The sequence below is a fragment of the Pituophis catenifer genome, unplaced genomic scaffold (assembly GCF_029215685.1).
Source record: "Pituophis catenifer annectens isolate HBS135680 unplaced genomic scaffold, rPitCat1.0.hap2 SCAF_2, whole genome shotgun sequence".
NCBI lineage: Eukaryota > Metazoa > Chordata > Lepidosauria > Squamata > Colubridae > Pituophis > Pituophis catenifer.
Window position 1 is genome coordinate 246379609 of NW_027256882.1, and position 24328 is coordinate 246403936.

The 24328-nt window shown below is 38.4% G+C and overlaps 1 protein-coding gene across 1 annotated transcript in view; it reads right to left on the bottom strand.

Annotated features, from left to right (window-relative positions):
- The window catches only part of APC (APC regulator of WNT signaling pathway), a 92355-nt gene extending 80808 nt beyond the window's left edge, over window positions 1-11547 (bottom strand). Inside the window, exons 1-2 of the mRNA XM_070938740.1 lie at window positions 11199-11547; window positions 9363-9409 (exon numbers count right to left, since the gene is read on the bottom strand). The gene's annotated coding sequence lies outside the window, so the exon portion shown is untranslated. The remainder of the gene's footprint in view (window positions 1-9362; window positions 9410-11198) is intronic.
- Window positions 11548-24328: the final 12781 nt, after the last annotated feature.

Sequence of the window (24328 nt, forward strand, 5' to 3'; positions counted from 1 at the left end):
TCATGGAGCTGTGGTGGGCGTGGTCAGAGCATGATGCATTTGGCCACCAGTTTGACACCCGTTCTAGTCCAGAGGTCACCAACCGGTGGTCCATGGACTATTGGTGGTCTGTGATAAAATTTTGGTGGTCCACAGCGCACCCAAGCTGCTCCGGGATGACCAATGGCCAGTCCTATGACTAGAGCTCTGAAATATGGGACTGGCCAGGCAGCTCGCGGTAGGGCTGGAAACTCCGCCGTAGAGGGAGCTACGTGCAAATTGCAACTTTGCAGAAGGTGCAACATGCAAGGAGGAGCGCAGCCCTTGCCGGCCGGAACACGGTAATGGTGCAAGGGAGGGTGGGTGGCGGCGCAGGTGGGCCAAAGCAACGGGTGTCGGCAACTTGTGGCTCTTTCTTCCCCCTGCTTCCTGTCGGCTAAACCCACCAGTGGCTGCCCTGCCCCTGTCCTTGCCCCTCTTCCTCCCCTCCCCTCCCCGTCACTCCTCACCTGGCCTGAGAAGGGAAGGGCGGGGGATGGAGATTCGCTCCATATTCCATAGCGGGAGCGAAGCTTCATCTGTTGCTGGGTCTTGTGGGCGTGTCTTCTGGCCCTTGTTGGTGCTCCATGCAGCTCAGTCTCTCGGGGAGACACACAACTTCCTCTCAGCCCTGAGACATTGGCCCGGCCTGGCTGTTTCTCTCCACTGCTCTGTTGGTGCCTCCATGGCCTGCCCACTGCTCTCGCAGCACAGTTAAATTAAATGCACTTCGCAATGGGGGAGACGGCATCCCCTTCTCCTCCTGGAGTCCCTTACGAAGCGGAGCATCGGCTGCAGCCGAGTCGAGCAAGTGTCTTGGGGTGGAGAACAGGTTGTGTGTCTTCCCAAGCGACCGAGGTGCGTCCAGGACCAACAAAGGCCAAAAAAGCACCCGCGAGACCCAGAGAGCACCAGAGAATCAGAATGAGAGATATGAGAGAGAGACGGGGGGGGGGGAGAGAGATGAGAGAAAGAAAGATGAGAGAGAGACAGACAGAGAGGGGGGAGAGAAAAAGAGATGAGAGAGGGGGGAGAGAGAGAGACAGAGAGGGAGGAGAGAGATGAGAGAAAGAGATGAGAGCGAGATGAGAGACAGACAGAGGGGGAGAGATCGACAGAGGGGGAGAGATATGAGAGAGAGGGGGAGAGATGAAAAAAAAGATGAGACAGACAGAGGGGGAGAGATGAGAGAGAGAAAGATGAGAGAGACAGACAGGCAGACAAAGAGAGAGGGGGAAGAGAGCTGAGACAGACAGGTGGGGAGAGAGAGAGAGAAATGAGAACGAGACAGAGGGGGGAGAGAGATGAGAGAGAGAAAGAAAGAGAGATATGAGAGAGAGTAAGAGATGAGAGAGACAAAGAGAGAGAGAGATGTGTGTATGAGAGAGAAAGAGAAAGAGAGAGAGAGAGAGAGAGAAATAAAGAGAAAAAGAAAAAGAGAGTGGGGAGAGAGAGATGAGAGATCCCAGTGTTTTGTAATAGATCCAAATGGCTCTTTGAGTGTTTAAGGTTGCAGAAACAGGTGGCCAAACTAAGTGTCTGAAGGATCCCATCCCGTCACTGGGAGTCCAGGTGCTTCAGCGGGTGGTGCGCTGGATTTGTATTAGTGGTCCGCAGGATTTAAAATTATGAATTTAGTGGTCCCTGAGGTCCGAAAGACTCCTGGTCTAGTCTGTAGCTCAAAACCCATTATTTATACTATCTCTCCAGCAACACAACATTTTATTGAGCTGGTATTACTTATAGAAACTGGATCCCATAAACCTCAGCAATCTGTTGGTGAGCACCCTGGGTTTTTTTACATATGTGGGGTTAATTGTAAAGATAATATTCCTCTTTAAATGAGCTTGACTCCTAGGGACTGCATGGACATGTCTAAGTTTTTGCAGCAATATATACATGGATTGCGTTATATCCTTCTGAGCTGGGTTTTGCCTATATCACTGGTGTTTTGTTTTGTTTTGTTTTGTTTTTTAGCATATGGCACGTGTTAGCCAGGGATACCGAAGTGGCTGGCTGCCTCTGTGAAAGGAATTTTTTTCTGGTGGTGTTATCTTGCCCGTGGGATGCCTGAATGCCAGTAGGCAATCAGAGGAGTTTCCTTTCCTGTCCCTAGATGGTTTATTCGCTCACAGGAATCAAGCTGCTGAGCTGTTGACCTCAGCGGAGCACAGGTTCAGCGTCTTACCATGTGAGCCACCGCGGCCCCATATCACTGGTAATGTCAAATCATCAATCTAAGTCTACTGAAGTTCAACCTGATATAGCTTTTCAAGATCATTCTGAATCAGTTGGGGGGGGGGCAAACTAACTACATGTAAGGTATAATTCTTGTTATCGAAAAGTTATCGAAAAGCTCCATGCAGCACAATAAAACGATTAACAAGTAATCACACAGAGATCATCTTTCTAAATGGAAATCTATGGTTCACTGAATAAACCATAATTAGATAGATTCACAGAATTGTTGACTTCACACAACCCTATTAAATCAAAGACATGCATTTGGGTTTTGAACATGAAAACTGAGTTGTACTGTGGTTATCTCCAGTTCCAGTTCTAAAGTTCCCAATGGCCCAAGAGTGTATTACCAAAATTCCAAAGGAGAAGGACTGGGGAGCAAAGCCTCAAGTACCAATAAAAAAAATTATTTGGAAGCCCAACTAATTTGGAAAATTATTTCATCAAATACACTACAAAATAAAGAGCATATTCCTAATTAGCTTCAAGAATTTTATAAATAAAAGAAAACTATGTATACACAATAGGAAAGCTCATGTTTGACACATCCATGAACCAGCAAAATCAAAGTGGGGTTACAGGATTGCAAAGTACTAGCTCAAGGTAGTTTTGGCCTAGGCGCATCATGAAAAAAATATTGAGATTCTAAGGGCATTGTGAATCAAGAAAGTTTGGGAATCTCTGCATTATATTATAGCACACATTATAACAGAAGAGCATGTTTTAAATAAAATAATTGTTTTTAAAACATACAGTACACAATTTCTTTAATAATGAAATCAAATCCAGCTTTTTTCTACATTTGAGATTACTGAAAATTGAAACAAAAGATACTGATTTTCAACATCACATTTTTAATAATTTGTGTCTATGTAACAATAAGAAAACTAGGCACATAAATCCTCATCAATTTTGCAATGAAGTGATTCAGACCATCACATAAAAAACTGTCAATTCCAGTTCCACCAACTCCAGTTAAATCACTGAGCCACCAATCATTCTATCACTCTCTGTGATAAGACACACACAAATCCTGTACAATATCCAGCTTCCTACTTTGTTAAGGTTGCCAATACCATCTGAAATCCACACTACAGATTCTTCTTCACCCTCCTTCCCCATACTGGCCCATAAATATATTTGAGTGACATATTTGTAAATGAAGAATTTTCAAGTAATACTGGTATAAAGTATGAAAATAACAGCTTTTCATTCCATTCGTTTGAAAATCTATGTATAATATTATAAACATTTTACTTAAATATAATGAATTCAGATTTATATTTAGAGTATGTCCAATGACTTTCTGACAAATGTAAGACTCCTTAATTTATATGATATATGGTCTATGATCTAAATATATCATATTTTTCGGACTATAAGATGCACCGGAGTATAAGACGTACCAAGAGGTAAAGAAGGGGAAAAAAAGTTTTTGCCCTCCCCAGCCCCAGGAGCACTCTTGCATGTCACCCAAACCCTCTGCACATACCGTTTTTGCCAAAAATGGGCTATTTTTTGCAAAAACGGGATGCGCAGAGGGTTCGAGAGGCCTGCAGAGTGCTGCTGGGGGCTGGGGACGGCAAAAACATGATGTGTGGGGGGTTTGGAAGGCCACAAATGGGCCTGTTTTTTGTGAAAGCAGGCCCGTTTTTCATAAAAACGGGACGTGCAGAGGGTTTGGGAGGCCTGCAGATTGCTCCTGGGGGCTGAGGAGGGCAAAAACACAACGCATGGGGGGCCAACAATGGGCCTGTTTTTTGCAAATACAGGCCCATTTTTTGCCAAAATGGGTGCGCAGAGGGTTTGGGAGGCCTGCATAGTATTCCTGGGAGTTGGGGAGGGCAAAATGCCATTTTTGGGAAAGAAATTGCATTTCCCTCCCCCCCCAGCCCCCAGGAGCACTCTGCAGGCCTCCCAAACCTTTTGTGCGCTGCATTTTTGTGAAAAATGGGCCCAATTTGGGGGGGGGGGGAAAGGGCCCATTTTTCACCTTCCAAACCCCCCATGCATCGTGTTTTTGCTCTCCCCACCCCCCAGGACCACTCTGCAGGCCTCCTAAGCCCTATGCTCACCCCGTTTTTGCAAAAAACAGGCTTCCCAAACCCCCCATGCATCACATTTTTGCCCTCCCCAGCCCCCAGGAGCACTCTGTAGGCCTCCCAAACCCTCTGTGCATCCCGTTTTTTCCTAAAACGGGCCTGTTTTTGGCAAAAATGAGACATGTGGGGCGGGGTTTCGGGAGGCCAAAATGGCTGTATTCGGTGTATAAGACATACCAACATTTCCACCCTCTTTTAGGGGGGGGAAAGTGTGTCTTAGACTCCGAAAAGTACGGTATCTGGATCAAACTCTTCATATTTAGTTGCACTAATCAAACATCTACCATATTTTTCGGAGTATAAGACGCACCTTTCCCCCCCCCCTAAAAGAGGCTGAAAATTTGGGTCTGCCTTATACTCCAAATGTAGGTTTTTTTAAGCTTTTTTTCAGCCCTAACGAGGCACTAGCAATTCTTTAGAAGCTTTTTTTTAGCCCTAATTAGGCGCTAGCCGAGTGAAGCGATCTCCCTTGCTTTGCTTGCTTTTCTCATTGCTGCTTCCTCACAGCTGTGCCTTAGAAACTGTTTTTTTATCCCCAAGCAGGAGTTAAAAAACCAGCAAACTAATGTTCTGAAGCTGACCAGACTAAGGACACTAGCCAGATAAAATACCTGGTAGGCAGATTTTTTTCCTCTATTTTCCTCCCCAAAAACTAAGCTGTGTCTTATACTCCGAAAAATATGGTAGGTGTGATAATCCACATGATAGGAATGAAAAACATTCCTTCGGGGAATTTTTCAAATGGGAAGAATTGTCATAAAATGGTTACTATTTCAAGAATTCTATTTTAAAAAAGCTTAACAATATATTTTAAAACAAGATATTATATCACTTCTTCCATGAAAAGAAAAGGGAACAAAATATATGAAAAAGGTTCCTTGCATTTGTCAGTTATTTACAAGAATAATTTTATATTATCTAGTATGGCTTTAAAATAAATTAAATATATTGATTTTTATTTGCGGTAATAATTCAGATTTGTGCTTATTTGCAATCACAGTCAAATTATAAGAGAGCCCTGTCTTGCCCATATAATTAATTAATTAAGCTCCATTCTAAATTCTAATTTCTGAAATAATTTGAATTCTAACTTCTTATAAGAAATTAATTTATGAATAGAAAACATGAAAAAGCTTATCAGAAAAATTTAATCAAAGGCAAAAACCATAATGTTTTCAAACTTGCCAAAAGAACATAATTAGCCATTTCATTTTATAACAAGAATGGAATGCAAATATTATTGCCAGGTCCAGTGGGTTCAATCTGCACTAATGTGAAAACATCTACTAGCATAAAATATACATATATTACATCAACTATGTGGCAATTGCAGAGATAGAAGCTGGGAATGTAAACAAGATAAGATTAATTTTATGCATAAACAGTAGAAATAACTGGGACCAGCTATAGAGCTACATTAATAATTGCATACCTTTTTATGATATGACAGTCTTACTTCAAAATGAAGATAAAGTGATTCAATACATAAATGAGAAAATACCAGTTATTATCATTGAAAAAGCATACTTAACTGAGAGAGTTGCAGAAATGAATGTAATGTTAATAATCAGTCTTCAACCTAATATTTTCTGCCATTTAGTTAACTATTCAAAGGGGAGCTACATTTTACATACAGTCTTACTTGATAGAATACTTGCTTTTTTGCTTTTCACATTGATATGCTTTAAAAAATTTAGTTTTGACATATAGGTAGATGTATTTATAAAACATAAAATTAAAATATATATTTAAAACAATGTTATACATTAATGCTATAAAATACACCCAATTTTAATCTTTATACAATTACTAATTTAATGTAATACAACCAAAGACTTTTCTGAAGCAAGTATTTCAATAGCTGAAGTTAAGACATTTTGTTCCTCAGTAGAAATAATAGCTTAAAGACCTACTTTTTCATGCTAACAGAGAGATACACAAACTCACTGCTTAAAGAGGACAAGAACTTTTTTCCCATTCAATTTACTCTTTTAAATGCATTACACTTGAAACATTTTTGGAAAAAACTTCATGAACCAAGTCCAGTTCTCAAGGTCTAACAATAACATCTAATTAGTGAGCTGTCACTTGAGCTGGAACCAAAAAGTTAGTGAAATACAGAGTTCCACATTAATTCAATATCATGCAGGCTATAACGTAAGAAGCAAAAAGTCAATTCTTACCATATGAAATAAAATCAAAAAATACTGTTAATATAAAGAAAATTTTATAATTTTAAAATCTTCATTTGCTAACCTTTTTTTTTTTTTTAATTTGATTTATATGCCGCCCTTCTCCGAAGACTCAGGGCGGCTTACAATGTGCTCAGCAATAGCCTTCATCCTTTTGTATATTTATACAAAGTCAGCTTATTGCCCCCACAAACTGGGTCCTCATTTCACCTACCTTAGAAAGGATGGAAGGCTGAGTCAACCTTGAGCCTTGGCGAGATTCGAACCCTGCAGTAATTGCAGGCAGCTGGTCTTAAGCAGCTTAATAACAGGGTGCCTTAAACCCTTGTACTACCAAGGCTCTTTCCTTACTCACTGAAGAAAATTCCCATACTTGCTCTTTGGTTTTGTTACAATTTATTGTGCACAAAGCTTTAACAGGTTCAAAGGCAGCATAAGAAATTTCCTAATTTTCATACTCCTACTCCAAAAGTATTATGAATTGAAGATAAACCCAAGTGCTCTCAAAATTCTTGCTACACTTGTTCAATATGGCATTGTAACTTTCGCTATAGCTAAGAATCTATCCAAAATGCTACATCAGAACATCAATGCTCATAATGATTATCTCGCATTACATTCTATGCAGTTGATAATACTGGAAGTAATTCACATGTCATTTTCAGCCACCATAAAGCCAGTCACAATTGTGCAATTCTATATATTCCTTCTACTATAGTTTTAGCTTGTTGTAAAAGGATTACAACTGCCAACAAAAAATGCAAATCTAAAATCCAAAATTGCCAAATATACAGGCAGCAAGGCTTAAGAAGACTCCATATGGTCTATGTTAATATAAACCCTGTTTCATTAACCATTTAGAAATATTTTAAAAATAATGAACAAGGGTGATTTGGAATGTTTTTGTATTGTTTCAAGTTCTTGGGCAAAGATGGTTATTATAAAGTAAGAAAAACATTTATAATATAGGCTGGTAACTGATTGGAGAATTGCAGATTCAGATAGCATCGTTAAAATAAATTAGAAAAGTTATAAAATGAACATTCAAAATGGAGGATTGGTTTCAAATAGCAACAAAAAATTAAATGTAAACAAATAATGCACAGTGGGTCAGCACCCCAAAAAATTAATAACACATATACAGGTAGTCCTTGATGTATAACAGCCGAGACTGGCATTTTGATTGTAAGTTATTGTGGTCATAAGTTGATAAACCTATTGACTTGACCCAATTTTTGGACCATTTTTATGGTTGTTAAGCAAACCAAATGGTTGTAAATCTAAATCATGTGATCATTAAGCAAATCCATTCTCTCAAATGGGCATTTTGGGGAAGTGCAGCTTGTTGCTCTTTTCTTCAAGGACTCACTCCTGCTCCACTGTAGTTTTCCTACCACCCAGGCCATTCAAGGCCAAAGGCAGACATGCTGTTACTGGGGCGGGGGGTTAGGGTTAGCAGTGATAGCTGGACTTTTGGAAAAAGCAACCCAACTGTTTCTTTGCGGGGAACTGTGACCCGTTTGCAAACTTATTTCAGCAAATTCCAGTCACTCCTAAGTAGTCACATGCATGAGTCCTTAGAGTGTTTGGATCTCTGCAGGGAAGATTTTCAGTGCCACAGGGGAGAGGCAAAGGTAAGGTAAGGAGTGTGGGGTGTCTCGGGAAGATGGGCAAGGCCTGGACCAGGCAGTGAATGTGTCTTTCTGTTCTGGCACTAAAAATCCTGCTTGCAGGGAGTGGGGTATATCAGGAGAGTGGGGCAAGGCTCCAAGGGCCTGGTACAGATTTCCCTGAGGCACCCCACGCTCCTTACCTGGGACTCCCATCTGCTTAACAACCTGTGAAATCACTTAATGACTACACTAAGAAATGCTGGTATTGTAGTTATTGACCAAAGCAATCATGTGATGCTTTGCTTAACAACTGCTTCATTTAATGACCAAAATTCTGGTCTCAGCTGTGATCAAGGATTACCTGTATATTTTTTTTAAGATACTATGGTCTAATGTAGATTATGTATAAGCACTTTATTTTCAAAGAAAACGGGCTATTTAATTCTTTAAAAAGCAAATATTATTACTTTTCTAATGTCACTCTATCTGTGCACACATTCTCTTTGTAAAAAGACACTTTTCTATGTCAACTACCTACCATGCAGTCTACCATATAAATCTCAAAGTTATCCAGGTTACATTTTCAAAAAACTCCTTATATACAATCAATAAACCTTTTCACAGCTGGAAAGATCTAGACAGAAATTGGTCTATGATGTTGTAGTTAGACATGCAAAGCTTCCACCAACATGGAAACAGAAATTGGAAAAGATAATGTGGAAATAATTTTTCTCTGTCTCATATTATTCAAAAGTATATGGCATAGCACTACAACAAAGAAACACAATTAAATGTTTATCATTCACCCTACAACTATCAATAGATCAATCTTCCAGATATAAAATACTCACTGTATCAGACAAATCTTGTCATAGTTGAATTGATTTTTAACTTTGGTTCAGTACTGAGAAACCAAATGTTAGTACCACTGAGAATGTTAGTAAGTGCATTCAAGCAACATAGTGATTACTTAGAAGTAATATAGGGAATTATAAGTTTCCAACAACTTTCATATTAATGGTAACTCTATACATAACAGCAACATATTATTCAGAGATTCAATAGTATTTACTACTAATCTGATCAAAGCAAGTTAATGTAGGAATAAAAGTAGTCCAACAACAGATGTCACCACTGAATAACTCATACATTCATAAACATACCCTTCCTCAAATATATCACAATATTACACTTACCTGAAGAACAAAAGTTAGATTCCCTCTGCCTCCATACAATATGATATCTAAGTAGACAAAATATGTAATGGAAGGATTAGCACAAACAAGACCTGCTTCAATAAAATCATGAAAACTTGAAATATCTGAATAATTCTAACACTGATGCTCAGTGAACATATTGATTTAATAAAATGCAATTTATCTCATTCCCTTCCCATCAGCTGAATAAAACATTGATGTGTAGATCGTATATTTGTTAGCTCAGTTCTTTTACAATACTAATAATTCTATAAAGATTAAAATTCAAGGTTAAAGATATTAGTAACCTATTGTTCATTAATCACAGCTCCTGACATTGCATTAAAAATGAATTACCTTCTTTGCCATTACAGTATTTCAAAATGCTTATTTATTGGCCATGTTAGTTTTATAAAGCTGCTTATCATAAAGAGATCTATGACACTACTGTATACTAGCCAAATACAGTTGATTCAGTTTGGTAATAATTCTCTAAGTTTCAAACATAACATATTCCTCATGTTTGATTGAAGATGCTAAAAACAGGACCTAATTGAGGACTAAACTAGGACCTAAAAAATATGCCCGTGCTATTATTGAATTATAGTAATCTCACAATCATTTCAACTACTTGAAAAGTGCACTGTACCCATCAGGACCAGAAGGTACTAAGAATATAACAGTTTGGTGTGCATCCTCTTGGAAGTTAGTAATCTTCATATTAGGCAAACACTATAGGTCTCCAAAAAGTTATTTTATCTAGGGTCTAGAGTGTTTGAAATGGCCCTGACCCAGATAAAAATTGCTACTTTATTAAACTTATATATGGACTGAAAGGGGAAGGGGGAGCACAACTCTCAAGCTGAGAATAGCAATAGCACTTAGACTTATATACTGCTTCACAGTGCTTTATAGCCTTCTCTAAGCAGTTTACAAAGTCAGCATATTGCCCCCCAACAATCTGGGTCCTCATAATAGTAAGGATAAAGTTTTAAGAGTCAAGTGAATGTTATTGAGAGTAAAAAATCCTCACTTCAGTAAATAATAGAGGTATTACTGACTACAGCAAATCAAGACAAAACAGTGCCCACATTAAGCCTATTCTACAGCTCAAAATGTACCTGACAAGATTTTTTTGACAAGATTCCTAAACAAGTGTTTCTTTGTGTACACCTGTAATTCACCTGTTAGTTACCCTCAACAGTCCGCAACTCACCCCATACTACCCAACTTACTACGAGCCGTTCTTCCTAAAAATCCATAGCCAGCTTCTCCCATATAAGAAAACCTTAAGAATCCTGGAAGGGAACAAAAGCCTATTATCCCATCCAGCATCCTGTTTTCCCTTCGAGGGCTAAGTTAAACGCTTAGGGGAAGTCACCCAAACAGGAAACGAGCTTCTTACGAGGCGGCACCGGACCCCAACCCTCCGTAATTTTTTTTAAAATTTTTTTTAAAATTTTTAAAGAAAAGCTTAAGCCAACAGGCACGTCGTATTTACCAAGAACGTCAAGCCCCGTCTCCGAATCGCGCAGAATTGCCATGCTTAGATTTTTCAGAATCCAGCCAGACAATGGGGCGATAATGTCTGCGATCCCGTAAAAAGTGGGAGGATCTGAAAAGGCGCAACGCCCCTTAAAAGGCAGGATCGCTTTGGTTGGCAAGTAAATACCTCAGGACTGCCAGAGCCAAGGCTAAGAGACGACAAAAAAAAAAAAAAGGGGGGGGAGGGAAAGGAAAGGAAAGGAAAGGCAGGCGTGTTCTTCGGAGCCGCCGTGACCGGGGAGAAGGCACATGTCCGCCTAGAGACGGACGCCGCCGACAGCACACACTCACCTGCCCACTTCGTCGCACTCCACACCCAACGGCGCCGCAGCCTCCGCAGCTCCCCGAACTCTGCCGCCGCCTCCGTCGCGGCCGGTGCTCGGGGGACTCGGCCCCACCAAGGAACCAGGAGATGACCGCCCACACATCCGGGGCGCCAGGCAGGCCCTACGGGACACTGCTTACAAGCGGTGGGGACAGCGGGCAAAAGGGGTAATAGTATCCCTTGTCCCGCCACCTTGACCCCGCATTTCCGAAGACTACAGTGAGCGAGAAATCCTCCCCGCTCGGCACGATTCTTGCTCCAATCGGTATCAGACTTTCGCCGGCCTTTGCCTTCCCCGTAGTCCTACCTGCGGCCGTCACCGCCCCCTTCCTTCCCTCACCGCAACTCCCTCAGCAGCTCTCCGCCGCCATCTTGCTTAGAGAGCCTACTTCGGGCGCATGCGCGATACTTGGAAATCCCAGCTCCGAAAAAGCTTTTGGCTTGCTTCTGTAGGTAGGGTTAACCGGAATGAGCAACAAAGAGGCGAGTGCGCCTGCGCTGGCTCACACCTGCCGTGTGACAGAAAAGAAACCTACTAAGGGGGAGGGCGGAGCTTCGGTTTAATCGTGGCTCGTCTTGAAGCTGCAGACAAGGAGGTGTGGACAGCGGTCTTTGAGGACAGCACGCCGGACTGCCCTTTTAGGTTTACGAGATTGAAAGTTTGAGAAAGTATGTAAGAACAAGGTTGAAATGAGTTTGGGTTCTTACAATGGTAAAGCAGTTGGTCTGTGATGCAAATAACTAATTCTACAGAATGTCCCAAAGGTGCTTTTTCAAGAGGCAACTGGACTTTCTGGTTTTTCTCTGAATACGTTTCACTTCTCATCCAAGAAGCTTCTTCAGTTCTTTCTACAAAAAAGAATCTTGAAGGGTCTGGGAACATCCGGAACATTCTAGATATGTTGGGTTCTAATTCACATTATCCAAATGAAGAATCTAAACTTCCTATTATCTTCTCCAACTGTTTAGTATTTTGCCTAAAAACGTATGTGTTGTTTTCTTACAGGTATGGCATGGTAAATAAAATTAAAAATAGAAGGATGTGCCCTATATCATGACCTGATTCATATAGTGTACTGAATTGTGGTTTGCTGAATAAGTCAGAATAATTGGATTGTGTTTTGTACAGAACCATAAATCAAACTACAATGCTACGTTTATATAGCAAGGCAAAACTGAACAAATTTCACCATGGTGTAATACAGTACAATGTACAAACCTGGTTGTTTGATATATTCGAAGAGTCTAAGCAAAAGAAAAAACTAAATATGTCACCCTCCTCTTTTTATTTATCTTTGTGTACCCTAGCTTGATGATACACAATCATTTTGTTCAGGAAGAAAACCTATTTTTAACTGAAATATCTAGAAATTTGGGCAATATGTGGAAGTGGTTAAGTTCAGTAATTTTGAAAGACAACACTGAAGCAATTTTGAAGTTGCTAAAAGTCATTGCATAATGACAGACAAGTTGTACTTAATTGATCTATGTCTTCAATTTAGAGTAGTCCTCACCACAGCTATGCTGTGATGGGGTTGATGGATAAGTGAAGGTTGTAGATGACTGCAAACAGACGAATTTGCACACCTCTGAAATGCAAATCCAAATCCCAACTATACATTGTAAGATGTGCATTTTACACACTGAATGATTGATCTGACTTCCTATTCTGTGCCTTGCTGTTTAAGTGCCCCCTAGCCAGAATGTTACATTTGCAGAAACAAAAATATAACAACTATGCAACCGTCCCCGAACAACAAATGCATTCGTTCTCTGATATGCGCTACCGGAGAACTCTGCTCAACCTTTAGAAAGTTTGAATGGAATTATTGCAGGATATATTGTACAGCTATAACAAAATAACAGAGTTGGAAGGGACCTTGGAGGTCTAATAGTCCAACCCGTTGCTCAGGCAGAAAACCCTACACCATTTCAGACAAATGGTTGTCCAATGTCTTCTTAAAAGCTTCCAGTGTTGGAGCATTCACAACTTCTGGAGGCAATTTGTTCCACTGATTACCGTAATTGTTTTGTCAGAAAATTTCTCCTTATTTCTAGGTTGTTTTTCTCCTAGAATATATATATTCTGGTTTTCTGCCCTTCATTACAGCTGCAATCCCCTTTAAATTAACTTGGCAATAAAGTTTTTTATGCTTTACCTAAATTTATGTCTAAATCAACATGCATACCCTGTTTTCCCGAAAATAAGACATTCCCTGATAATAAGCCCAATTGGGCTTTTGAGTGCATGCGCTAAAATAAGCCTCCCCCAAAAATAAGCCCTTCCCAAAAATATTTAAATGCAAAAGGAGCCCCAGTCTTGTTCCATGCACCCCAAAATAATAAGATTTCCTCAAAAATAAGGCCAAGCACTTGTTTTGGGGTTCAAAAAAAATATAAGACAGGATCTTATTTTCAGGAAAACACGGTAGAATTATTTGTAAATATTCTTATATCTTCTAACAGCAAGTCTTTGTAATCTAAGAATGACACACAGATCACTTTTACAATATAAAATAGTCATACACCATCAATAATTTCTAACTGAGTCACAGACACTTAGGTTTTAATAATAACTGGCAGGCTAATTGCCCTGCCTAATTTTTATGAGAGAGCTTTCTTTGTAATGCCAATAGTAGCTGTGGCATTATAACAAAGACTTTCTTTTAAAATTTCCAAATATAGATTAAGTCCCCCCCAAACTTAGTTAGATTTGTCTCATTTAGTGTAATAAAGAAGTTACTGTTCTTGGTTCATAGCTAAGATTCTTTTCACTGAGTAATAGTATAAAAAGTATTGCCTTTATCAAAATAAGAGTGCATTCAAAATCTGTTTAATTTATATTTGAATATTTGCCAGTGGAAAAGCAAGCCAGAAGTGTATTTTTTTTCTGAAAAAATTAACTATGTCCATACAAGGTAAAAAGAAACCCAATTAATATGGAAAATAAAATATATTTAACAAATTACAAAAAGATACTGAAAAGAAGTAATAATTTAAGATGTAAATTTTATCATTAGGAGTTGACAAGCATTTTAGTTTGTTAACTTACGTATTTTTACTGTTGAACTTCTTCTGACTATGATTTTATGACAAGCTGTTTGTCTGCACATGAGTTTTAAATTTGAATCATGCTATTTCTTTTATGATGTGTTTATGGTTCTTTGACTCTAGTCCCATATAACTTAAAATCCCCCACCTGCTTCCTTCGAGATATGTTTGACTTCAATTCTCATAAATCTTTAATAATTCTGATTGAGGATTATAGGAACTAACATATCTGTAGGGTACTAATTTAGACAAGGTTAATAATGCATTTGCATATTCTTAAATGTTTGTTAATTTTCTAAAAGATACATGGAATGAAAATTAGTGAAATAAAATTATGGAAAAAATATCAGGAAAGGATCCTTCTCAACTTCCAGTGTGCTTTACTGTATTTAGGAAGACATTTTGCTATTTCTAAAAAACTCAATAAAATCTCTTTAAATTCCTGTTTAGGGAGTTTGCTTTTTTTTTAAATACAAGTTCACATTCAATGGATGTTATATGCAGTTTAACTTGTAGAATAAAGCCATCACATATATACCGTTCTTGTGCTTCCAACAATCATCCATCATTATAGCATGAAATTTCTGCTATGACTTCTACCTCTCTGTATCTCTTTAGCATTGGGAACTTTATTTTTGCCATGTGGAATAAATAGCTTTCAATATTAGCACATAAAAATATACTGCTATGCTTTTCTCCAAAGATTTTATATATAGTGGTACCTTGGTACTCAACATTAATTGGTTTGGGAAGGCCCATAAGAAATAACATAATGAGTCACAAGGCACCCGACACCAAAATTCTAGTTGTGCGTTGAGTACCAAACAAATGAGTACTGGGAGAAAATTTAGAAATGAGTACCAGGACAAGTTAGAAATGCATGATATTGCTGGTTATGCCACTTTAAAAAAAAGGCATTACATTATTGGACAGGAAAGTGTTGATCGTTTATGCCTCAATACTTAAGTCTTTTAAAAAAAAGAAAAAGAAAAAGCTCCCATGTGCCAATATGCTTTTAAGATATCTCCATTGAAAAACAATGGGCTTTGGGATAGAGAGCAAAGCTTTCCTAAAATCATTACAGGCTGCATTGGGTAAATCCACAGATCCAACTCAGTGGCCCATGAGATTTCACATCAAGAGTGAATTTGTGGTGGCGCAGTGGTTAGAGTGTAGTACTGCAGGCTACTTCTGCTGCCTGCTGGCTGCCTGTAATTTGGCAGTTCAAATCTCACCAGGCTCAAGGTTGACTAGGCCTTCCATCCTTCCGAGTTGGATAAAATGAGGACCCAAATTGTTGGAGACAATATGCTGACTCTATAAAACCACTTAGAGAGGCTGTAAAGCACTGTGAAACAGTATATAAGTCTAAGTGCTATTGCTAAGAGCAGCAAGATTCCTGCTTCTGCAGGAGCATTCACTATTACAGAACTTGTTTATTACATAATCTTACAGCTGTAGGATGGCTATTTAAATTGCTTTCTTGCAGTTAAGATATAAGCCACATATATCCAGGAAATTTCTCTTCAGGCCTATTATTTGTGTCTGCTGTGGGGTTTAAATTATTTTCAATGGAAATTTGGCTGTTTTCTTCCCGCCTTTGGAAAGGGAGAGATCTACTTAGTATTGTTGTGGTCCGCCAGCTGCCAACGGAGACCGGACGATGAGAAGGTTGGGGAGGAACGTGGACCAGTTCTGGATGAAAAACAGCTGGGGCCTGTTCCAGATGCACGTATGCGCAGAGCAGTTAAGAGAGGTGAACAACGGAGGACAAGGAGTCGACTCGGGAAGCAAAGCACACATGGATGCTGAATGGCCCCTCCCTGGCTGGGGAATAAATAGAAGGAAAGGGGAGTGGTTGTCGTAGGAGACAACAGTTCCTATTTCTGGAGATTTTGCTCGTTGTGTTTCATGCATCAAAGACTGCTTGCCAGAACTTAATTTACAGCCTTTCAACTGGGAGCTCACCCCTTGCAATTATCACAAGGAACTGATAAGGTCTGTTGCTGCGGTTAACTCCTTGCAGGATTCTTGCCTGGACTTTTCAGTGGATGAATGCAATTAATTCCCAAGAGGTAAATAAAGAGAGATTTTTTGTGACAAGGGGTGTGTTTATTGCTTCTGCTAAAGGCTGAGTCAGAACAAGTATTTATCTAAAAGTTCAGGCTAGCCTATGAATAATTGGTTCTTGCCTCATGAGATTCAATGTTTATTTTGATTCAAAACTGACATGTTGAAGCCAGTGAGGTAGTTTGCAAAAGGAACCGTCAAATTTGATGAGCAGTGTATATATTAGCTGCTATTTCCAGCTACAATTCTGTTTATGTGGGTAACCCATTCCTTGAATTAAATAGTCTGATCTGCCTTTCTTGCACCAACTAAATGCCATCTTAAATTATTCCTCTACCAAAATGGGGGGTGGGGTGGGGTGGATTTAAAGGTAGACCTCAAAGTATGACCAATTGTGTAACAATTGTTCAAAGTTATAATGACCTTGGAAAGGGTGTTTTGCATCTTGTAAAGCAGTTGCAGCCATTCAAAATAACGTGCCGTGTCTCCCGCACATAAGTGGTTACACGATTGCATTTTTGGCGCTTGGCAACTGGCTCACATTTATGATCAGTTCCAGCATCCTGTAGTCATATGGCCATAATTTGTGATTTTATTTATTTGCTGGTTGCTGGCAAAAATGCCTATTTGTTGCTGGCAAAAATGCCCATTTGCTTAATGACCACAAGATTCACTTAACAAGTGCTGTAAGAAAGGTTGAAAAATCAGATCCAGTCACAACAACTTAGGACCAAAATTCCAGACCCAATTGTAAGTCAAGGAGTACTTGTAGAGTAGAAGAATACCAGTTGGAATAGGGGCATTCCAGGAATGGTGGAAAACCAAATGTATTTTCATTGTGATTGGCTAGAAATTGATGATGAAAGACCACATGACTGACCTATGCAATTTATAGTGTGGGCCAAAGAGGGTCCCAGAGCCCTGTCTGTCTGCTGATCTCAAGGCAACTATCTCTCCTGCCCTATTTGTATAATCTTTGTCATGGAATGGCAAAAGTCCCTCAACTACACACTACAGACAGATGCAAATAAATTTCCAGAATGCCAATCTTGATATTTTTTCATATAATTGTATGCATTTGCCTGGAAGTACATAACAATCTGAAAAGTTGCTCTGAGAGAAAGCCATGTAAATTAAACTGCTGAAATCTATACAGATTTGATCAGGTAAATAAAATTCTTTGCTGCCATTCTTCTGTTGTATTTAAAAGCCACTCTGAGTGGTGAAGATGAAGTGATACCATATTGGTATCTCTGTAACCAAGCACTTTTGCTAAAATCTGGGATTATGTTTGTATGCATTCTGAGCCACACATAGAAAAGGCAGGCTTCAGAATAAAGATGCTCAGTCACTCTGGGGTGGTAATGGCAGGAAAGAGTTCCTGTCAATCAGGAAACATTGTACCTACAGCTGCAGAGCCTCAGCAATTCCATGAAAAATTCCCCTTTTGCTGTGGTTTCCAATAAATCAGTAAATTAACCAATAAATTAACCTTGAATAAATTAACTCCTGAAAAGAGATGGTGGTGCAAGGATGAACTAATTGGGAAAGCAGGTGAAACAGTCGTCTTAAATTCTCCTATGAACTATTTCTTGCCCTATATTTTCCTCTTTGCACTATTCCTTGCCTTATATTGCCCATTTGGCTCAGGAGAAATAAACATGGTCATACAGGATTCCAACAGAGTTGAAGAATGGTACAGAAGGAGGAAGGGCACAAGGAGCCACAGCTTCTACTCTGTCTTCTCCTTCAGTGTTGATGCTGAGTCAGCCAGCCATTGACTCAACAGTAGCATTTTGTCAACAGCTGTTTCTGACTCTTATCAGTCGGAATGAATTCTCTGCAATGACTAAGAAGGTAAAGGGAGATCACTTTACCTTCTTTAGAGCATTTATTGGGGTGGTGACAAAGAAGCAGCAACTATGGGTTGGTTCTTTCTCTTTTGCCCATCTCACTTTCTGCAGACTTAGACCAAATTTGGTTTTGGTTCTCTCTGCATTGGTGGGTTCATCCTTGGGATCAAAGACTACATAGGGAGTAAGATACTGATTGGATAATGATGTTCCGGTGCTGCTCTTCTATTGGTTAGATCAGGGATGCCAAACTCATGTCGTCATGTGACATATGTTTTTTTCTCCCTTCGCTAAACCAGGCGTGGGCCTGCCCAGCACATGACGCCTCTGGCCCGCGGGCCGCGAGTTTGACAAATCTGGGTTAGATGAAGGTTAAGCACTGATTGGGTCATGGTGGTTTTTGAGGTCAATAGACATGAAGACAACCACAAGTCAAATTCAAAGTGCTTTGTAAGGGATGGGAGTGGAATTATTGGTAATGTGGAAATATTCTATCAGGCAATCCTTTTTCAAAAATTACTCTATCAAGAGCTATACAGCCAGAATAATTTAAAGTCACTAAATTGTAGAAAGATGCCTTAGGGTCCACCTGCATCAGCCATACATTAAGTACAGCATTAAGAAATATAAATATTCTTGTGCAGCTTTCTTTAATTTCAGTATGGCTTGGGGGAAAAAATTCACAAACTGAAAACCTTGGTACTGTGAATAATATGCTTCCTTTATAACCACAGAATCTGTCTGAGTAGTTGTCACAATTATTCATGCTGATAAGACATTTATTGGAAGCTCTTTTAGAAAGAATCATGTCAATGCAATCACTTTCCTTCTAAAAAGTCTTGTACACTATTAGGCTGGAGACAAAAATAGAAATGTTTCATCTATATATATTGGAAGCCCTATGATGCCAGTGTATAAATGATTTCACATTTGCATTATAACAAACTTTTGTAGTACAATGTTTAACAATTGGGAAATTGCAAAGCCTGTATCCATAAAAAAGAATTCACATTTATTGTATCACTATTATTTTGCTTTTAATATTTATGTGAGGAAGCGTCTCTTGCCAGTCACATCCACCCAACCCACTAGAGCAGGGAGGCAAGGAATGTTGCTGGTCTTGTTCCATAAGGAGTTATATCTGGCAGGACCCAGAAGAAGGCCCTTCTCCGTGGTGGCTGTCTCACTTTGGAATATCATCCCTTCAGAAATTAGATTGGCCCTTGCTTTGACACTCTGTTTTAAGGCCCTGAAGACTTTGTTTTGCTAGGAGGCCTGGGGAATCCAGAGAGTGATAGAGCACATCAAATGGCTTTATTTGACTGTGTGTTGACATTGAGGGATGAGTCAGTGGAGGGTTATTTTTTTATTTTTTTCTATCCTGTGTTGTTATTGTTTGTAAGCCACCTAGAATTGCTGTGAGCGAGCAGGTGGCTATATCAATGTAATAAATAAATAAGTAAATAAATATACTTGAGGCAATATATGTTAACTAACAAAACTATTTACTCAGCTCTTCTACAAAATGACCATTCATTTTAATTGATGAATTTTATCACTGCCTGAGGAATGCCCACTTTTTTTCTCCTATGTTTCTTCTTCTCTCCTCTCCCTGCTTGATTGGAGTTGCTCTTACAAACATTTTGCCCATTGTATATGTGCATTTTAATCAAAAGGCAATTTTCAATAGAATGTATATAAACACACATAAAAATCTTCATATAGTATAGCCATAGTAATTCTTGAATGTAATAATATCAGGAGTCTTCCTTCTAGCATGCAGAAGGGAATTGAATATTGTGCTTGAATTCTTTCTTTGGTCAATGGATGAGACTGTTGGTCTTTGGCTTGCTGTGATGTTCTTTTTGGAGGACAACGCCACAATGTTCTGCTAGATGAGTGTTGAACCTCTGGCTAATGGTAGAGGCCAGATTTAACTGGAATCTGCTTCCGTAAAGATCATTCCGTATTTAGCATACTTTGAATGTCTTTTAATTGTGGCACCTTTTATTCAAACCGTAGATAAAGCAAAATCAAATTTATTTCTTTGGCCTTGCAAATATAATTTACACCTTCAAATTGTTCTACATAGTAATTCTGAACAGTTTTCCCTCTCCACATCCTATAAGTAACATTTGAAAAGAATGTGTGAGCATTTCCTCTCTAATCTTTTACTTTCAAGTTTAGTCAATTTCTCTCTCTCTCTCTCTCTCTCTCTCTCTCTCTCTCTCTCTCTCTCTCTCTCTCTCAATATGTGTGTGTGTGTGTTTTATTCTAATTCTATCCCTATCTGCTCTTCCTAATTTTTGCCATAAGAAACAGGTTACATATATTAGAGGTTATATTTCCTCTTTCTCTGGTTCAGAGAGACAAACTGACAACTGTTCTTGATTTACTTGATGATCATTTAATGAGCAAAATTTTGATTATTATTTTTTTATAACATCTTCAAACTTCTACCAAGAATTGTCTGCAATGCACCTTTCTTTCTGAAAGGCTTTGTGGTCTTTAGACCATTCACAAGCCAATGAGCCTTCAGCAATACAAACACTGCCTAACCTCTTTTAGGATCACTAGTCATCCTTTCCCTGGACTTAAACTGACAGTCCATCCTAAGAGTCACTGTGGCTATCTAAGCCCATATTAGTCATTTTAGCTGTCAACAATCTCCTTTATTCCCAAGTTTTTCCCTCTCCCATAGCCTCTTGGATGTTTCTTTCCTATTCTTCCTTCTCTTATAAGAACTGTTTTCTATCAGATTCTATGCTAAATTCTACTCTCAGCTCCTTATCAGCAAAGTGAGACAAACTCATTTATTTAGCTGTCTGTATGGAGAGCCAAGAAGAAGACATGTCTTGGTTCATCACACAGAAAGTCCTGCCCAAATTTCCCAGATGGGAGATACTTCAGGTTCTGCCTAGAATCTGCAGACTGGGTCACCATCTGCTATCACATGTTTAAAGAAAGGCAGTATTTTTACTGTGCTTTATATGCTGTCTCTTGATTTATTTTTTGGTTTCTGCCGAGAGATGCTTTAAGAACTTTGAACAATCAATGCAGCATCAAATTTGGAGGCCCATAACTACATAACAGTTCTAGATTAATATTACAGGTAGATCCTTGCAACTTGCAGTATTATATTTAGATATTTTAACTGGAATATCTACAGGAGCCAGAATTAAAAATTAAAAAGACAAAATCTTAATACCACTTCTAGCTTTAAAACTTAAAAATCTTTTTCTATAGAGAAAGATACTACTCTTGGCAGAATGAAATTGCTTTTATTTCTAAAATGCTCTTTTCCTTGCTTTTAGTTTCACTTTTAGTCTTTTCACCTTCACACCTTTGAATTGCTCATTCAAAGCCCAACTCAACCTCCTGCTCTGTTTAAAGTCCCCCAATCTTTCTGAAGCTCCATATGATTGCATATACTGTCAAATTTGCATATGATTTTAACTTGCTCAACAAAATGCAATTTTTCTTCTGACTTTTGACTATAAATTCAATACTGTTAAGTAATAAAACATAAATTTGGGGTAAATTTGAGAAATTATATGGAATTAGAATATAACTGCATCAATCTACATGGTCCATGTTTCTCTATATGTCTTTAAGATATTATCTTTCTATTCAGCTATAAACCATTTAGGGCAAGGCACCAGAGCTGAAGTCAGCTTTCCACTGCAGGCCATACTTAAGTGTGGTCAGTAGCTTAACAAAATGGGTAGAATTCATTTTGTTCAATAACCTCATTTGGGTTTTTACTTGCTTTGGCTGTAATTATGCAAGAGTTTGACCATTATTCTCCCTATTAAATGTAATTTTGTAGTTACAGTATTTTTAATTCTGTAGTTGACCCTCTGCAAATTATTACTTTTAATAGAAGCCCAATCCCACCAAAATTAAGCAATTTTACCCTCGTATATTGTAATAACAGAATAGATTGTTTAAAAAATATTTTCCAAGTCCACCTAGAAAATGTACAAATACATCAGGCAAAGGAGGGGAGGACATAAAATAATAGCATACATATTTTGTTAGTTACACAAGATGCATCTTGTATCCAAATGCACTTAATAGTGCCAGCATAAAAGGATTTCCTTTGTAAATTAGTTTTAAAGACATGGCAGGAAGAAGAAGCAATTCACTAAGAAGTTAAATCTACAATTAAGCTGTAGAATGTCCTTGTAAATTTTTGGTCCTAGGCTGACGCAGAAGTGAAGCTATTTCTAGCATGTAATGATAACACAGAGCCTGCTGTGTTAAAACTGTGAAATTTATAGGGAAAAGGTCCCTTTGAGTGTACCACAGATTCAATTGCACGGCCATTTCATTCTATTACTGTCTCCTTTCTAGAAAACAATGACATAGAAAAACCAATGCACAAAGCCTATCAGCTGTGCTGCTAGGGACAACTGTCAGGACTAATCTATCACACCTTAGTTATTCTTCAAGACAATGGCTGAAACAGCAAGAAAGAGACTCAGCCAGGAAGGGGGAGAAAATGGCTAGCACCAAGGACAAGGTCAGCTGCTGATAAAAATATAATAAATCCAGACAGTGCCTTCAAACTGGAATATAATCTTAACCATGGATGCATCCTCTTTCTGGATTCATTAATCACAGCTGCACGGTTTCTGTAAGCTGCAGCAAAGAAACAATCATATTTAAAAGTACTGATGGTGTTATTTTTATTATTTATTATTTATTGAATTTGTATACCGCCCTACTCCCGAAGGACTCAGGGCGGTGAACAGCCAAATAAAATACATATAATACAAATGTTAAAAAACCATTAAAATACAATTAAATAATTGGCCCGAAAACGTTATGGCTAGTAACCTTTGACTAAATGCTTGTTTTTATGTTTTGAAATTGTTTCACAGTCAAGTCAAGGTTCTGTAGTGAAATTTGCAAGAGTTTTTAAAAAGATTATACCATAGGGGATTATTTTCCTTCTTTTTAAAAAATGTTTCATCAAATCCATATTAGGCTGTCTTGAAGCAGGCCTTGTGCTGGTTTCACCATTAAGTACACTGTGCAGAGGAATATCTGTGAAGTGAAATATTGTAAGATATAAAAGGTGAAATTAGAGCAAGTAAATTAATTTTGCATCTCTGTAGAATGCTCACTAAAGACAGGAAAATGGAGACACCAGTATATGTGCAATGCTGGGAGTGTGTAGTATATGGCCTAGTGCAAAGAAATATGCAAAATGCTAAATGTCTATGTATACGAGTGTGCTTGTGTTTTTTTTGTCATATGGAAATGAAAGTTTGGTTTATCATGAAAACAAAAACTTGAATGGAGCATTGAAATAGTTGAAGAGGAAAACCAAGGTCATAATTGGATTGAGTTGCTGAATTTCTCAAAAATAAGTTTAAAGAACAAAAGTCAATGTATAAAGCTGTGTATGGATATGGTAGAAGGCTGGTTTATAAAGAAAAAATTAGGGAAAAGCTCATTGAATTGTATTTAGGTACACTACATTTGATTAGGGTTTTATCCTTTTATCTCCAATTTCAATTCTTTTGCTCATCTACTGTCCTTCTCCACTTTCCATGTCATTGCTGGCCACAAAATGAAATTGTATGCCTACATCCTTCTACAATCTGTCATTTCAACTGTAGGACTAACAGAAAAACTTTCTAAATCTTTTGGCTGGGCTTTATTTGGAAATGCCAACCTATCACTTCTATTTAACTTACTCCATTTGTCAGTATATGATTTTAATAATTTTATACCAAATGTAAATATAAAAGAAGAGTTTTGCAGGATTGCCCCAAGAGAGATTTTTTGGCGCAGAAGATAGCGCATTCCCACCCAACATTAGACTCAAAACAAAGGCCCAAGATTAGTTTAGCATATGAGGCCAATCCCCTAGAACGTAATAAACAAATTCAGTAAAAGCAAATTAGTATATTTTGCTGTTCTTTGGGGACATCCAAAATTTACTCCTTGAAACAGTTGTTAAGCATTGTCAAACGTTAACTGAATTTATACATAGCCAATAGATTTAACTTAGCCAATGATTTTACTTCATGGAAATCAGTTATGCTGATTTACTTTAAATACATAATCAACTTGATTTCCATAAAATGTAGGTGCCTCGAATAAAAATA